General features: G+C 38.9%; 1 protein-coding gene across 1 annotated transcript in view; it reads left to right on the forward strand.

Moving 5' to 3' along the window:
- Positions 1-493: 493 nt before the first annotated feature.
- Positions 494-18,460, forward strand: part of LOC6032731 (ecdysone 20-monooxygenase) — a 90,262-nt gene continuing 72,295 nt past the window's right edge. Inside the window, exon 1 of the mRNA XM_038263891.1 lies at positions 494-1,555. The gene's annotated coding sequence lies outside the window, so the exon portion shown is untranslated. The remainder of the gene's footprint in view (positions 1,556-18,460) is intronic.

Raw genomic sequence — 18,460 nt, forward strand, 5'->3', positions numbered from 1 at the left:
ACACCCACAATAGAAGACCGAGAGAGAATAACGCTACCAAACTGAAACGATAGTGCACATTGGCTTTAAAAAGTCATCTTACAAGAAGAAGACTATTTTTCAGCGCAAGCATTACACCCCAAAATCATCTTATCAACATTTGCGTGACCGCCGAGCCTTTTCCGCTGCACGTCCTCATCGTTTTGCCGTTCCAAACCAAATCCAACAGCAGGATGCTGCGGTCCCAGCATCAGAGAAGGAAAACCCCTTCTCACTCGACCTGCAGATAAGAAAAACTCGCGAGAGCGCGCACTCGCAACACAGAGAGCGAAAGTGATTTCCTCTCTCTCTCTCTCTCTCCCTTATCGCTCACGCTCTCGCAAGCTCTCAACTCTTATTGGAATCGGCGTCGTTGTTGATACCGGCGGCGCGCAACGCACCACGCTTTCCGCGCGCGCAGCCAAACAGATGAAAAGCAAAGCCGTCCGCCCGAACTCCTCGCACTCCGCGCGCAACTCCGAACGACGGCGCTCGCTCGCTCGTACGTTTGGCTCTCAAGAGTTTTAGTTTTTTACTCCTTCTTTTCGCGGTTTGGTTTGTTTTGGTTTTTAACGCCGCGACGGGGTTCGTTTTGGCTTATTTTCTCAAAGCGCCTTCCGCAAGCCGGAGGTTATGGGATGAGAACTGATCGGAGTGGAGTTTTATTATTTTTGTGTGGTTCTTACTTTGTTTGTTCGTTTGTTTCGTGCTACTGTGTGAGTTTTCGAGCTTTTTTGGACACGAACGCGACGCGCCGAGCTGCGGTGTGTGTTTTGTACTCCTCGGCTAATTAAGCTTTTGTGTGTTAAGCAGCGTCGGCGGCGGCTCAAGTCGGAATTCTACGCCGCGGCGCAGCAGTGATAAGCCGGGCGCAAGTCGTGATGCCCTTGAAATCCGTGTCATTGGATCAGAGAACGCGGGTGCTGCTCGGCGAATGCCGGGGTTATTTTTAACCTTCACGGGCCCAGGAACCAAGTGGACGACGACGACGAGTGATGATGCTCTAGGGTAGCCCGACCAACCTTAGGCCCAGCGACAGCAAGGAAGCAAGCTAGGAAGGAAGTGACTTTGGGTTGCTCGCAAGAGGCACAAGAGAAAAGATCAAGTGCGAGATCAGGCGAAGGCGAAAAACAAAAGAAGAGACGCCCAGAAGATAAGCCACGAAAGATAAGTGATATATGTTGGTCGTGAAGTTGGGCACGACGCGAAGCATAAGCGAGAAGAGAGAGAGAGAGAGAGAACCTAAAGTGCAGAGAAGAACATCGCGCGTTCAAGAAGTGAAACAAAAATCAAAGGTAATTACGCGTACTCCGTGTGTTATTCTTGTGCTGGGAAAGAAGAACGCCGCAAGAGTGTGCGAAAAAAAAGAATATTGTTAATTAACGCCAGGTCAGCACCGCTATTGATCAAAATTAAACACCCCCCGCCATCGCAGACCACGTCCCACGTGGTGTGTTTACAAACAAACGCAGGCCGACACTTCAAGAAGACAAACGCAGCCGGTTGCGTGACGGGCGGCAGCAGCATAAGAGTCGAGGTATGTAATGATAGTGTGCAACGCGGAAAATGTAACATTGCTGGGTGGTGAGACCATCGGGAAAAAGAGGCATGGCATGGGAAAGGTATGTGTGTGTGTGTTTGTCTATTAGTGGAGTACACCGGTTGTATTTATAAATCGGTGCAATTGTTCTAAGGCAGCGTCGTATGTGGTCGAGGTTGCGGTGTGTGAAGAAGGGCTTCAGAATCTTCAAGAGCCGAAATAGCGGAGACGGAAGATGGATGCGTAACACGTGTAGAGTCTAGAAGTAATAGCTGTTTAGTGCTTTAAAGACAATTTCTTATACGATATGTGTTTTAACGTCTGGAACTTATTTTTGAACCAGCGCATGTTTAAGACAAATGAAATGGGAATGATAAAACTTGAAATTGTTAACTCAGCAAATTGTCTTTAGTTGAAATTTCGCAACCGCATGAACTTTTATTAGAAATTCAATAACGACAGTTCTTCTATCGTGTTAAATAATTCATTCTTACAGATTCCGTTTATGGATTAATGAATGAGACCATTTTTCAGAAATGTGCATCAACTTAGTGGCAAAATGGAAATCTAGTATAAGAAAATGTTAACCTGAAATATTCTTCAACACCTGAACTTTCAAGCTCGCGAAAATGTAGGACATCTTATACAACTGTACACTAGGGTGACAATGAAATAAATCGACATCAGGGATACCCCTGAGTCGATTCATTAGGCAAAAATAAGTTCAGAAAAATTGTTAAATCTAGAAAAAAGTAAATCTTTGAGGGGAACACCCGTGAAGAGAATCAGGGCCGGCATTTACAAAGCGGATTCAGTGACAGTTTATTAATCAACTTAATGTTAACATGTTAAGGTTAATGTTAACATTCCATACGTTGTCTTTGTAAGGTGTCTTGATAAGGTCCAGTTTGTGACGATACACTACCTTACCATTACTAAGCCATCGAATCCAGAAGGGAAAAGATCACCAATTGTGTTGGTCCGAGCCGAGACTGAAAAAGTGACATTACACCAGAAAAGAGGTAAAATTACACATTTTCAGAGGTAAAATTACACCTTTTTCTGACATAAAAGATGTACCCCTTCCCAGATGTAATATTATCATGATTTTTTTTCTGTGCACTTGATAATGGTTTTACACATCTAAAACCGTCTTTAGGTAGAATTTTGAAATTTTTGTTTCTACAAAGTTGTAGAACAGAAACCAAAGAGTCAAATCTTCACGAGTTATATGTATTTTACAAGAAAGTTTATGAATAAGTACCTAATGATTTTGACTAGAGGGTGACGAGCGGGAATTCCCGGGAAAAATTTCCCGGGAAATCGGCAATTTTTTGACCTCTCGATTCCCGGGAAATTTGGTCGAGACTCCCGGGAAATTTTATACTTATAAATATCGAACCAAAATTAATAAACTAATCAATTGATCAATGCTTCTCTAATCTTCTTATTCTAAAAGTGTGAATTTAAACTTTTCAAAAATTCCAATAACTTTAATTGAGCGTAACCAAAAACTGTGGAACCCAAAATTAACATTGAAGCATAATCAGCAGTTACACACCATAAATGAAATATTTTTTATTTCTAAGAGGGAAAAGCCTTTTCAAGATAAGTTTAATTTCCATATTCGCTCTCGAGCATAGCATAACTCATTGTTTTTTTTTATTCCAAGTAAGTCAATTTCACTTTATCGAGTCATTTTGTGTTTTGCATATTAAATTATATTTAAAGAATAAAAATCAGACATTTTTTTGTAAGCGGACACTAAGTCCGCGAATTGTGAACATTTACAGTTGACCTTGAGAAGGAAAAAATCATCTTAAAGTTTTTGTTTTGAGTCGTTATTTATCATATTGCAGAATGCCATATTGCATAAATGGATAATTTTAATTATAAATTAGTTATTTTTTTACTTTCAAAAAATCTAATAACAAGTTCAACAAAAATTTTGTGCAATTTTGGAAAAATCAATCAGTGCGAATGAAGATTCGTAAACATTTTAATCTGCAATTCGAGTCCCAAACAGGCTCGAGAAACGATTTTGTATTTGTAGATTGAGGGAACACTATTGGCTAATTAAAAAAATTTCCGGGTCCCCGGAATTCCCGGGAAATGGCAAAACTCAACTCTCGATTCCCGGGAAATTGAAAATCTCGAGAATCGTCACCCTCTAATTTTGACCATTTTTGAATTTTTTTCGAATGTTTAGCCGCTAAAAGTCAATCGTGTGCTTTTAAAAGTATTTTTTCAAAAAGTTCAGCTAATTCTGCATAAGAATGATCCTTTGAACGATTGTTGTGGCTCGTGTACTGCTTGTATGTGGGGATTTATCTAAAAAAAGCAAACCGCTCATCATAAAAAAAGAAAAACGTCTGATTCTAGCAATGCACGAGTCATAACAATCGTCCAAAGGATCATTCTTATGCAAAATTTGTTGAGCTTGCCGCAAAAATACTTTCAAAAGCACACAGTTGAATTTTCGAGGTAGAAAAAAATAAAAATGCCCATAAATATTCAAAATCATACCTTTTTCAAAAAAAATTTTTGCTAAATACTGAAAACTCGTAAAGATTTGACTCTTTTGTTTTTATCTGCTCTGCAACTTTGTAGAACATTGGTAACTCTAAAAAATAATCCTGTGGTTACTAAAAACACGTAATTATAAAATGAAAAAAAAAATGTTCTAAATGAAAAAATGACTCGTCTGGGTTATTGCAAATTCAAAAAGTACATCAAATTTTTCCATTAAATGACGTGTCTTACGATTTTTGTCAGTTGAGTATCGGGAAATGGATGCGATTTTATAATTTTTATTTTATTTTTAAAAATTTTCGATACATTTTTTTTTGAATTTTGAGTACTTCATCAAATTGGGCATCTAATCTTACACAAAAGTCCCTTTGACACCAAATTTCTATCTCTTTGAGCTACAAATCACTGAAAAACGCGTCTTAGTAAAAATCCAGAAAAATGAAAGGAGTCATACCGCCCCACCGTCACGAGATATCGAAAAATGGACCTCGGATTCGTGATCAGGTGACCAAGGACCAAATTTACCACTTAGAGCAAAGTTTCACGAAAATCGAAGTAGGATCGAGGCAGCTACTGTGAGAGTGGCGGAGAATGACTCAAGTATAACATCAATGACTGATGTATATAGACAAATGTTTTCTATTTCTTGCAGTCATTAAAAACTCCAAAGAACTTTTCAATTTTTATTTTCACATTATGTTGCTACACTTTCAAATTCAAATTCGGTTTTATTGGTGAATAATCAAGATACAATAAGTTCTTTTGAAGTACAAAACAGAGTTTTGGAGTTCCTTTCAGCTGTGTGTTACATCATAATCCATTTTGGAACAGTTATTGCTTGTAAATAAAGGTGTTACCAAGAGTAAGAAAAATTAAAAAAACTTACTAAACTTGCTAGGAAAAGGGGATAGAAATAGAAAGCTTAAAACTAGATCACAGTTTTTTATCCTTTATAGATGTGCTTAATCATTAATTGCCCGAGGGCTAGAAATTGCTCCGCCTTGTTACGGCAGCTCCGAAACCGCGTCATCATCTCCCCCGCGAGAGCAAAGAACTCCGGCAGGGTAAAGAGATCTTCCCCGGTGACTTCTTGCTGGGCCGCATTGCCGCTACCGGCCGCGACCACGCTGGCAAACGATCGCCCCCAGCCAGGAGGGATCGCTGGGTTGTCCGCTGGAACCGTGCGCTGGCCAGCTGCAGGAACGGCTGCACTCGTACTTCGTTGAGGAGGGTGGGATGCAGCTGCTTTCTTCTTCCTCTTTTCCTGCTCCTCGAGGTAGGACTTTCGCGCGACGCATCCGCGGTAATTACCGGTATGGTTACCGCCACAGTTCGCGCACTTTACGCGCGGCTTGGTTTGTTCTGCGTTTTCCCCCAAGTCCGCCTTTCGTGGCAGTGCGCACACCTCCGAGAGGTGTGACTCACCGCACTTCACGCAGCGGGGCTGGAGGTTGCAGTTCCGCGAGCCGTGGCCGAATTTCTGGCAACGGTGACATTGCGCTGCGTCCGTCGGATTTTGGAGTAAAACCGCCAGTTTACCCAAAACCGTCCAACGCCTTAGTCCGCCGCAGGTCTTGAATCTTGACGGTGCCGCGGTCGAAGTACAACAGGTACAGTGTGTGTGTACCTGTGACTGGTGTCTTCCGCGAGAGGACTTTTATGTCTCGCGGCGTTATTCCGGCACCCGAGAGGTGCTCCTTGAGGACGGAGGTCGGGCGGTCTTGGTACCCTGCAAGACAATCTTTACAGCGGTCTTCTGCGCGGGGTCAAATGTGTAGAATTTGAAGTTTTTACGCTTAAATTTCTCCACAACCAGGTCGAAGTTCTTTTGGTCAAATGTGAACACTTGCACTGACGCTTTACCTATTTTGAGGCAGTACACGAGGCCTTCCAGCTGCTCGTCAACATCGTCCGCCAACGTGTCCAAAACAAAAATTGGTGGTGGTCGTCGTTCCTTTGGAGTAATTACTTTTTGGCGTCGGCACTTTTTCCGTGCACGACCATCGTCGTCGTCGTCGTCGGTAGTGCTACCGTCGGTGTTGTTGTAGCTGCTTTCCTCGTCACTCAGCCTCGCGAACTTGTTACTGGTGGGAATGTTGGCGGATGTTGAAGCGCCATCGGTCGACGGATTGCCGGAAGTAGCTGAACGGAGCCTAATAGGGCTGCGATCCTGGACGCGGTAATTAGCGTGTAGTAACTTGGGGTCGAATCCTTTGGCGCTCACACTCCCCGGCGCGATGGCGGTCGACGCGGCGTTGGTTTGTTTACCTTTTTGCACACGGCCGGTAGACGAACTTCGCGGGTTTTTCGAGGCCGCACTCGAACTGCCACGGCCACGGCCGGCCCTTGGCATGCTGTTGGAGCAAACTCGCGGCTAAATTACGGCGAAAATTTTCGAAAAAACGATGGAGCACTGAGCACTTGACTGCTGCTTGCACTCGTGCGTACACGGAGGAGTGTTGCTACACTTAAAGTTAAAATTAATGCGGATATTCCTTTCGAAAAGAAACGAAAGGAAAGTACTATTTGGAGCGAGTAAATAGGGGAACAGCATCTAATTCCAGCGTGCCTCTAATGTTGGCAAGTCAGAACTTTGACATGCAATTAAAGCTAATTAAAAGCGTTTTCAACTGAAATCGAGTGATAAATAGCTCAATAAGAAGTGAGCAAGCAAGTTTCTACCAAAAGTTTTGCAAAATTAGTTGTTTAAATAGTGATAATCAGCAAATTGGATGGAGTTAGGAGCGAGAGCTTAACCTGCCAAAGATACGAGAATTTCCCCTACCTCTCGCGCAAAAACAACAACAAATCGTGTTCATTCGTTCATTGAAACAATTCATCCCATTGAGTGGCTTGTATGGACAAATGACCACCTATATGTTTCCAAACCGTGGTGGCCGATACGGCAAAGGCGCAATTCAATATGCCGAAGGTCTCGAATTTGAGTCTCGGTATCGACACTTTTTTTGAAGGGTGAATTTTCTGGAAAATGAACCCACCAGTAAAGTACTCTCGGTAATTTCGGGATTTATCCTCTCCGTCCGTTCACAGTGCGATTTTACTATCGGGCCATGCTCTTTATCCTCGTGTATACCGATGCCCAGTTCTGGGTGTACAGGTGAAAATATATGCCACGTTATTCCACTGCTCGTACAGGTTCCAGGTTAATGAAACTCTAGTTATTTTGAGATATCGCGCATAATTCTTTTATCTTAATATTGCTGTAGAAATCGTTTTCGCAACTTTACCCAACTTTTGTAAAAATGACCGATAGTTTCAAAACTTTAAAATAAACCAATTTAAAGTGCAGGATACTGCGATACCCTTAAGAGCTGGATTAAAGAAGTTTTTGACAATTAATTCTTGTTTTCTTTTAAAAAATAGAATTTAAAAAATAAACAGTTGTGAACATTATGTCAATTTGAAAAGTTCATCTTATTACCACCGACACCGTAATCATTCATGTAAAAAATATGCTCACGATTCACCCTAATCACTTCCTTTGAAGCACACCTTGACGTTAAATTTTTTTTTCGCAACACTGCTTGACCCATTGTTTGCAAACAAATCGTCGTTTATGAATGAATCAGCTGATTTGTGTTTAGGTTTACAAACAAAATAGAATCAGTGTTGCCCTGCTGATACATTTTGTTTTTCGAAAAACTGTTTGACAAGCTCATCGGACTTACCGGAGGGGTGATTCAAAGATGGGTCATCTTTTACACTTGGGTGCTACGTCGGTGTCGGTGTTATTACCGTTCCAAAACTTTAAAAATATTCAAAATTAATGGCAAAATCAATTTAATATGAATATATTTAAACTACAGTTATTTTTTTGGAAATTTAAACCTTTTCACACTCATTTTGACTTATATATCGTGTATCTCGGAAACTATAGCACCTACAGCTTTGAAATTTGGAATTTTTCTTAGTTGGAGTGTTTTTCAACTTAAAACAAAATTTGACACGAATGCCAAATTATGGTAAAGTGCCAATTATAAAATATAATAGCAATAATAACTTAAATCCACAATGAGTTCTTAGATTTAATTAAACTATTTTTAGACGTTTTTTTTTTTCAAAAATCAAAATCAAATTATTCGCTCTACAACATTGCCTTGGCGTTCTCGATTGCGAGATTCTTACTAGAAACTAGGTGTCCGAAGGTTTGATTGTTGAGGCAATTGTAAACCCAGGACGACGAATCCTACACCTGGATTGAGCTAAAGACCTGAACTCTAGGTTAGACTGGGGCCAACATTTACTTCCCTGTCCGACGGAAGGCGAACAAATCTCGTATCGACCTTCTGGGATCGAACCCAGGCCGACTGGGTGAAGAACAATTTATAACAAACGCATTAAAAAGAAAGTAAAGTGCCGATGGAATCCCATGCTGTTGCTGTAGAATCTACAACATCAAAAATATTACTTGAAAAAACAAAATCTATTCATCTGTCTCCACATGTGTGTGTGTGTGTGCAACCAACCAAACGGGACCACACGGCCGCTTCTTACAAATTGAGTTGTTTCCATGTATTTTTTTTTATTTACATTCTATACATGCAAATAACTCGCATAGGCATAGGGGGATGGCGTCGCTATTTTTAGACCACGTTTTCCACTTTTTCTCATCGAAACAGACTACTTTATCGACTTCATTTTGCTGGGCGAGATAGGACGCAGTCTATTTTTAGACGATGACTCAGCACTTTTCCACTCTTGCACTTAAAAAACCCAGATGGCAGCACGATGTAACGCCACGTCCCTATTTCTACGCTGGCTAGCCGAGCGCGAGGTAGGGGAAATATATCCATTTTAATCAGTCTAATCCATTCGACCAATTTTCATCACTTTTGCCGTTTTGCGCTATTAAATCGACATTTTCAGATGTATCAACAATGGAGAGTTGCTTGATCACTTTTGTTTGAGCTATTTATTACCATGGAACAGTCAAAAACACTTTATGAAAGCTGTAATTCATGATCAAAGTGCTGATAGGCCGATAATAGAAATAGGCTGAGAAATGGTATATTTCCCCTACTTCAGCTTTATCGACAAGCCCCGCCCTGTAGAACGTTTGCACCAATCGGGTTCAAACGTTATTTAGAACTTCCTAACCCTTGTCAAATGGACAAGGACCCAGCGCGTATATAGTTGGTAGCAACAGTATTCCTAATTCCAGTTATAGGTCACCAAGTTGCGATTGCCTAGTGGTTAGCATTTTTGCTTACCAATCCAAAGGACGGGGGATCGAACCCCGACTCGAGCGACTTTAATTTTTCGTTCATGTTCAGAGTTTCAAGATTTATATTTCCTTTACTTTCTCGTTGGGAGCAGATGGGAATCTAACCCAAGACCATTCGCTTACAAAGCGAACACCGTAACCAGTAAGCCACGGCCGCTCCTATCTATTCATCTGTCTCCTTATTTCGCTGAATTATCTCCTCCCTTAAACCTAACCAACATCGTTCTGCCACAGATTTTATCTCCGCAAAACAGTGCGAATAATTTGCTCAAGGTTCCTTGAACCTTCACACCGGTATCGTTCATTGACCGTATTGCGCACATTGCAAACTGGATGATTACCTTAAAATTGCGCCAAACAAACAAGCTGATTTATGTTTCCTCAAACAATGTGTGATATTTTTATCTGACGTTAAATCAAATGAAATTTGCACCAAAAAATTTAAGATAAACTGAGACACAACGCGTGACATAAGATAAGGAGTGTGGACTTGGCCCGGAAAACGTCGTAATAAATCAGCGTTGTCCCGTTCAAAATGCAACCAATTGCCAATTACAACAGATAAAATTACCCTAAATTATATGAGGCATTATTAGCTCCGATGTTCTGACACGTCCTTCCGAGTGTCGGCGGATGATTATTTCCATACAAGAACTGCGCACCAGTCGACCTCTGCCTGCCTGGTGGTAGTATCGATCGAGCGTTCGTGTATGTGAGCTTTGAACGCCGCCCGCAGAACCAAAACGAAACCATTCTGCAACTCAGCATTGCGCAACAGTTTTCCTCCGCCAGCAGCATCTTCCAGAACTGATCTACCATTTTACAGGGTTGATGAAAGATTTTTACATGCTAGTAGCCAGTAGAATTAAATTGCTTTATTTACTACGCATCGCTGTAGAAACGGAACGAAACTGAAATGTTTACGACAGTTTTGAGTAAATAAAGTTTAAAATAAAGTAGATCAACCCTAATATAATACGAACTTCTACCGCGAAAAGTGGTCTGACAAGCATGTAATTTCCCGTATAAAATCCTCATTTCTTACACCAATAAGTACCCAAAACACACACATACACGCGCGTTCACGATCAGCCATGATACTCCGCTCCCGTTGAAGTTAATACGTAGAAGCTCCTCCATTATCCACACGCAAAGTCGATCTCAAGAACGTCCATCAACGGCGCGGAGAAGAACTTCGTGATACCGCGCGCGCAGAACTGATGCCGGCCGGTAGCTGCTGCTGCTTAGTCACGAATGTGTGTTTGCAAAACAGAGCTTTATATTATTATTTTTTTCCATGCTCGCTACAAATTGGTAATTTGTGGTGGGAAAATTGAGCGGACCAAAGACGGGCTGCTTGAGCTCGCGAGTGGGGGAGACTGATCACGCAGTTAGGTTATTTTTTGTTTTCTGAGGTTTGGATCTTAAAGATTAGAACATATTATTTGTATTATTTTTATAAATATTTAAATGATTCAAACCTATGCTGCCAACAAACGGAACTTTGGCAAGTGCTACGAATCAATATCGTTATAATTCTGGGCGATTTTTTAGAGTATGTTTTTAAGCAGGGCTACGGAGTTGGTAACTTTATTCACGACTCTGACTCCGTCTTAAGGCTTTAGATATTGAAAGAATCCAACTTTTAAACTGACTCCATATACAACTTCCATACAAAGTTGTTGAAAAATCAATCAACAAAAATCCGACTCCGAGAGTTTTGTGACGAAATAACAAATAACCAACATAGTTTTGCTGTCGAGTAGTTCAACAATTGCAAATACAGTATGTAAAAAAAGTATTTACACCCCTTGGGCATTAGGCACATTTTGTGATGAAACATGTAAACAATTTAAAGTATGACAGAAATCTAGTACAGTCACCCCTCATATTCGGAACAGTTCACAGATCGGCCAATGTTCAAAAAATCATAGAAAATCGATAATTGAACTTAATGATTCGCTTTAACCTTCATTTGAAAGCTTTTCTTGCTTTTCTTTCGAATGCTGTATCGAAAAACTGAAATTTTAACTTTTATATCAAGTGTATGAAGAAAAACTTTGATCCATGAAATCCACAAATTCGGAACACTTTTTTCTTATGGATGTAAACAAACTTTGGATCTCTCCAGGAGTACATATTTGTAACAAAATGATGACTTCACACACTGCAACCAGTGAAACTCAAGCTTAGTGATGTTTTATCCATGGTCTGATAACTTTTTTGTGAAAATATCAGTTAAATTCAGGTGTTCCACAATTGTGGGAGGCACAATAACGCCCCAAAATCATGGAACAGACAATTTGGAGCCAGTGTTTTGCTGCTCAAGATAAAATAGCCTTGAAATGATGTTTTTTGTTCACTTTTACTTGTGAAATAGCTTGAAAATATCCAAATATAGGTCTCGAAAATCAAAAAATACGTTTTTTGGGAAATTGAGTTTTAGTAAAAAAATTGATTAAAAAATCTGCAATTTTTTTTCTATGTACCTCCTTTTTTCTCAAAAGTCCTCAACAATACCTACAACTTTGCCGAAGACACCAAATTGATCAGAAAATTCAGTCAAAAGTTACAGCAGTTTGAATGTTTACATACCATTTTTGTATGGACAGCAGCCAAAATTGTATGGAGACTTGTATGGGTGAACCAATGACGCAAAATAGCTTATTTGGTCATAGGTAAGGCCCCCACAAAGTTTGAGCCAAATAAAAAAATACAAATAAAATCCATTTCCGGTTTTGGTAGAGAACCCAAGCAACATTTTTTTTCAGGAGTTCTACAAGAGCTCTTCAAGATAGCTACAGCATAGCAGTTTGGACCGCAGTAGGATAAAATTCTCTTCAAAACTTCTTCAGGAGTTTAGAAACTTCTTCAGGAGTTTGGAAGAGTACTTGAAGAGAATTTTGTCCTACCGCGGTCCAAACTGCTATGCTGTAGCTATCTTGAAGAGCTCTTGTAGAACTCCTGGGAAAAAATGTTACTTGGGAATTGCTCCATTGAATCTTACGCCCATTTAAAATGCTAGTCTTGATTTAATTTTTTTCAAAATATTTTTCTCGAAAAGATCGGAAAATTTTACGAATGTTTCATGCTTTAACATTGAAAATCGGACCATCAGTTGCTGAGATATCGTCATTAGAAAATGGTGGGTTGTTTGGGTGAGACTTAGAAAACTTTAATTTTCATGTTTCTTTTTCTTTAAGCCGCTGTATCTCAGCAACCAGAGGTCCAATCTTCAGTGTCTCTTACACAATTTCATAGAAAATTATCTGAACCTTTCAAAAAAATATGTTAAGGAATGGTCACTCATGGTCATTTTAAAAAATCAAAAAAATTGCAAATATTTCGCTAAAATCAAACTTTCGGTAATCTGTAAAGTACTTTTCGATCGATTGGAAATTTTACATTAAAAAATTACGTCAAATTTGTTTTTGCATAAAATTCCTATTTTTTCCAAAAATCATTATTTTTTTCAAAAAAATCATAACTCGGCGGCAGATTTTTTGACCATGTTTCTCTATGGCTCAAAAGTTGCGGGTTTTTGTCCCCTAAAACATATCAAAAAATCTCGGAAATAAAAAAAAAATACATATTTTGGGAAATTGAGTTTTTGTGAAAAAAGTTGATAAAAAATCTGCAATTTTTTTCCGTGTTCCTATTTTTTTCTCAGTGGTCCTAAACAATACCTACAACTTTGCCGAAGAAAACAAATTGATCAGAAAATTCACTCAAAAGTTACAGCTGTTTTAATATTTACGTACCATTTTTGTATGGACAGCAGCCAAAATTGTATGAAGACTTGTATGGTTGAACCAATGACACAAAATAGCTTCTTTGGTCATAGGGAAGGTCCCCACAAAGTTTGAGCCAAATAAAAATATACTAATGAAATCCATTTCCGGTTTTGGTAAAGAATTGCTTATTTAACAAAAAAAACATGATTCGTCGGCAAAATTTTGGTCCATGCTTCTGAATGGCTGAAAATATGCGGGGTTTTGTCCCCTGAAACATATAAAAAAATATATTAGAAATTAAAATGATAACTTATGAAAAAAGATAATAAAAAATCACATTTTTTTTCCTTGTACCTAATTTTTTCTGAATAGTCTCCATCAACACCTACAATTTTGGTCAAGATCAATCCAAATCAATCAAAAACAGTATGTATGAACAGCTGCCAAAATTGTTTGGAGATTTGTATGGGTGAACCAAAAATTCTAAAATTAAAAATGGTCAAAATCGGCCGATTTCATAGAGAATTGCTCATATGCTAATTCATTTTGGTGTAAAAAATCGTAAAATGTAAGTATAGAGCATTTTAGGCTGGTAAAAAACTTATCGTAAACTGGGGTCAATCGGAACACATGGGGCGAATTGGAACAGTAATTTTATCCATGTTGGAGCAAAATATTTTGGTTTTTCTGGTTGGTTTCGGTTAGAACAGACTCAGACCAATAAAATGTGTATACCCATTTCCAAATTTAAAAGCTTTGAGTGCTCTAAAAACTGCTGTCCCTATTAAGACTGTAGTCCCGGTTCACTCCAGATTACGGTATTTAATGTTTTTGCCACCCTCCGCTTCAAAGTTGGCCCGAAAAATCAGGGGGCAATTTTTTTTTTCAAAAACTTCAAAATTTCAATGGAAATTTAGGTGCAATCCGCTGAAATTAATTTAAAAAGTATTCCCCTGCATTTACAATCATTTTAAGCATGTTTGGTTTGAATTTGTTTGCTTCTGTTATAGAGATCACATAGTCAGATGAGTAATCCTCTCTGCTATGATAGTGTTGTTGTTGTCGCTGTTTTCGTAAACCTTGCTCGCAAGCGAAGAAAGCTGTAATGCTGGAATGTCCGAACCCGTCACTCAACACCGTGCACAATTTCTGCGAATTATCAGCAACGCACCTCCCCGAATCCATGGTGGAGCTGTGCTAGTGTGCGATGTGGATGTTGTGTGTGTCTGCACGAAACGATGGCAATGAACTTGCGGCTGGCAGATGCGAAATTCCCGAACAACTCTTCGGCACACACGGCAAGTTCTTCGTGGAAAACCAGCTCTTTTTCTTCTTCTTCCCCTGAGCTTTTCGTTCCCACCATTAATTAGAGTTCTGTGCTGGCTCTCTGTTGTTCTGTTTTCTCCAATAATTGGCGAATTCAATCGCGAGAAGACGCTGCTGCTGCATTCCACGCGGGCATTGTCGGTGAGTGCAACAAAGAATAAAGTCTCTCTCTTCTGCTCAGCTGGACGCGAATGAACTCGCGAGGAGGGCGAACCTTGTAACGCTTTTTGTGTTCATATAATGTCTCATCTTTACACCCGATGATTCGTGCGCGAGACATTCCCGCAGAAGCCGCTGCAATTTGCTGATAGTTCTCCTAGCCTTCACGCGACTGTTTACCGCGGTGACTGCATCTCCCGGTGCAACACGAGAGAACGAGAGAGATTATCAGAACGCTTTTCGCGCACACAAGAGAGACTTCCTGTCGAGAACGAAGCGAATCCTTGCCTGTACGCTGTACTGCATGCTGTGCTGATCCGTGTCCCTAATTGGCCGCCACGCAAACTGCCGTTCGACGAATGCGTAATACTTACGCGCTAGCCGGGCTAGAACTTGTTTGCATAACACAGAGGGAGAAACACACGCACATGGGCAAACTTAAGCTTAAAACAGCGAGTAGAATATGCAGGCAGGTAGTGTAAAGTAGGGGTAAGCACCACTTCGCGGTGACTAACCTTGTACTAGAAATGTCATTTTGAATTGAGTTCTTATCAGTTCGATTATATTTATTGACTAAAAATTGAATAAAACTAATAATTTATTCCAAATAGTAAAGTCTGTCAAGTCTTTGAGACTGACCAGGCATGGTTACTCAAATTGTAATTCTTGATCTGTGCCACATTATTTTTCGACACTTCTTTCTTGTCAAAGATTACAGTTCAATACATGGGAAGAATATTCTTCGCCAAACCAGCAGAGATATGTTCCCGGCTTAATTTTGCTCATATTTCCCTCAAATTTCGCGGATCATCTGCCAAAAACAGCAAAAAAAAACTTCCTGATTGATTTTGGAAAAAAAACAAAGTTGACTTTATAGCTGTCGGCCACCATTGACCATTGCTAGTACCAGCCACTAATGTCTTCTAATAACTTCGCCGCCCTGGGCTCCTAAGTGTATGAAAGTATGGCACGGAGCGACGGCGCCGAATACCCTTATTTACACAAAGAATTTAAGAGCGCCCGCCGCGGGATTCGAACCGGCGACCTCTGGATTGTAAGTTCAGTGCGCGGTCCGATTGATCCACACGGTCGGGACGATTGATTTTGGAACCCTAATTAATTTGGCGATCCTGCTAAAAAATGGTGATTCTAGCGGAACTGTTGATCTCCTAAACAAGGAAAAGTTTAACTAAACCAGTAAGTTAAATGGTTTGGTCAAATTTGACTGGCATCCAAACCAGCGAAAGCAACTTCTTGGGCATAACTCAAACAATCGGGAAGTTTTTTTCCAGTGATTTGGATATCTAGATGATTCTAAAACTTTGCGGAACTCGATCGTCATTTCAATTTGTTTTGCGCTTGTTAAATAACAGAGCATTATTTATGGTTACAACTTATAATACTTATTTTGAAAAACTTTTGATGGTTGCCCACTTGCTTCATAAAGGACTATTGATTACTCGATTTAATTGTACACGGATAGAAATCCTGTAAGTAAATAAAGTAACACTGTGTTGTTGAATTCAACAACATGGACATTGTAAATTGTGTTTTAAAAATCGATATTGAACGATTTTGAAAACATTTGCAACGAAATCGAGAAAAATATGTTGACAATTTTGAAAACATTTCCATATTGTCGAATTCAACAACACAGTGTTACCGGATTTGTTTACAGGATTTCTATCCGTGTAAACGTCTTTGAAAAGCGCAAATTTAAAGTTATAAATACCGATATGAGCAATTCTCGCTGAAACCGTCCCACTAGATGCACATGTTCTCAAATCGTTACGGCAATGTTCTCATTCGATTCAGCGCACCAAAAAACCATTAAAACAACCTTCGAACCAATGAAAATGTCAGCCGTTAGCCACCTGTAAATAAAAACTTGTATTGAACTATGGATTTTTCGAAAAATGCCTAATTTGGAGAAATGATATCTCCCAAAATACATTACCAAACATCAAAAAGTTATATATCGTTGGAAAGGTAATCGCGAGGGCTTTCTATCGCACTTTGAAAAACATTTCAAAAATTATTTTTTCAAGGGTAATTTTAAGGGTTTTTGAGAAACTTACTCTTAATTTTGAATTTTGACCGTGTTCGCAACCACTTATCATTACGCAACCATTTTCATTCGAAAGATTGGAAAATTTTGCATAAAATCAACTTGAGAAAAGTAGTGTAATGAAATAGTTTTCGTATAGTTATTAACGGATGAAAGAAATTGGTAAAATTTCAGTTAGAAATAACCAAAGCTCAGACTTCAGAAATTAGCCTAATTTACAGTCAAAACAAAGCAGGATTGTATTTGAGCCGAATGTACAGTCATTTGAGGCAAATCTGGACATATAGGATGAATAGGGACAGCTTTTTCAACTATACTTTCACTCATCAGATCATATTTATAAATTGTTTATGTAAAAACATACATAAACAAACAAGTTTCTAAATTTTAAGCTTTTAAGTACTCTGAAAACTAATGTCCTTACTTAGACTGTAGTCTCGATTCGCCACATTTCACTGAAGTAATATTGTATGTACAGAATGTGTTTTGGGAAGATCTGCTTTATTTGTTTGTGCACAAAAAAGTGCAAAGTTGAAATCAATATTTTTTGATCAAGTTAAAATTGTATGGGGCTGTTAATACCATATAAACAAGCAAAAAAATCGATTTTCGTCCAAATTGGACTACGCCCTTTCATTAGACACAAGTCAATTTACGATAAATTTACCTTAATTTGAGATTAAAAACTACCCCCAATTGAAAACTGAATGAAACAATAACTAAAATTAAAACAAAAAAAAAAAAGAGTTAAAAATCCCTTTACCCCACACACGGGGCAAAGCTACGCACTTATTTTTTAGAGTAATTGCCTGGTTCTCGACATAAAGCAATTTGAGGTGAATTCTAGTACTACGTTTTGAAAGCAAGTGATAAGGGTACAATTTGGTATATACAACGAATCAAAAATATTTTATGGTCATCGGTGACAGAATGATTGTCACTAGGTGCGTACCTTTGCCCCGCTCTTCTCTATTCTATGTTAAAAAAATGGGATTCATTTAACTTTAATTTTTAATTACTCTCAATATAAAAACCAAATTTAAAACTTTCTTTTGTGCAACATAAATACATTGAAAAAAGTTTTTAATTGAAAAACAGACTACACTTATTAATTCCACGTCTAATAATCTTTCTAGTGAGTTCTGACTCGACATTGTACGGCTTGCGGTTTCAGAGATATTGCAGTTTGTCAATGAAGGTTTTTAACATTGTTTGCAGAAAAGTGAAACTTTGGGGTAGTATCAAATAAAAGGACCTAGTCCGATTTGGACGAAAATCGAGTTTTTTGCTTGTTTATATGGTATTAACAGCCCCATACAATTTTAACTTGATCAAAAAATATTGATTTCAACTTTGCACTTTTTTGTGCACAAACAAATAAAGCAGATCTTCCCAAAACAAATTCTGTACATAAAATATTACTTCAGTTAAATGTGGCGAATCGAGACTACAGTACTTAATTGCATAAAATTTAGAAACTTGTTTGTTTATGTATGTTTTTACATAAACAATTTAAAAATATGATCTGATGAGTGAAAGTATAGTTGAAATAGCTGTCCCTATTCATCCTATATGTCCAGATTTGCCTCATATGACTGTACATTCGGCTCAAATACAATCCTGCTTTGTTTTGACTGTAAATAAGGCTCATTTGTGAAGTCTGAGCTTTGGTTATTTTAAACTGAAATTTTACCAATTTCTTTCATCCGTTAATAACTATACGAAAACTATTTCATTACACTACTTTTCTCAAGTTGATTTTATGCAAAATTTTCCAATCTTTCGAATGAAAATGGTTGCGTAATGATAAGTGGTTGCGAACACGGTCAAAATTCAAA

The sequence above is a fragment of the Culex quinquefasciatus genome, chromosome 3 (assembly GCF_015732765.1).
Source record: "Culex quinquefasciatus strain JHB chromosome 3, VPISU_Cqui_1.0_pri_paternal, whole genome shotgun sequence".
Classification (NCBI taxonomy): domain Eukaryota; kingdom Metazoa; phylum Arthropoda; class Insecta; order Diptera; family Culicidae; genus Culex; species Culex quinquefasciatus.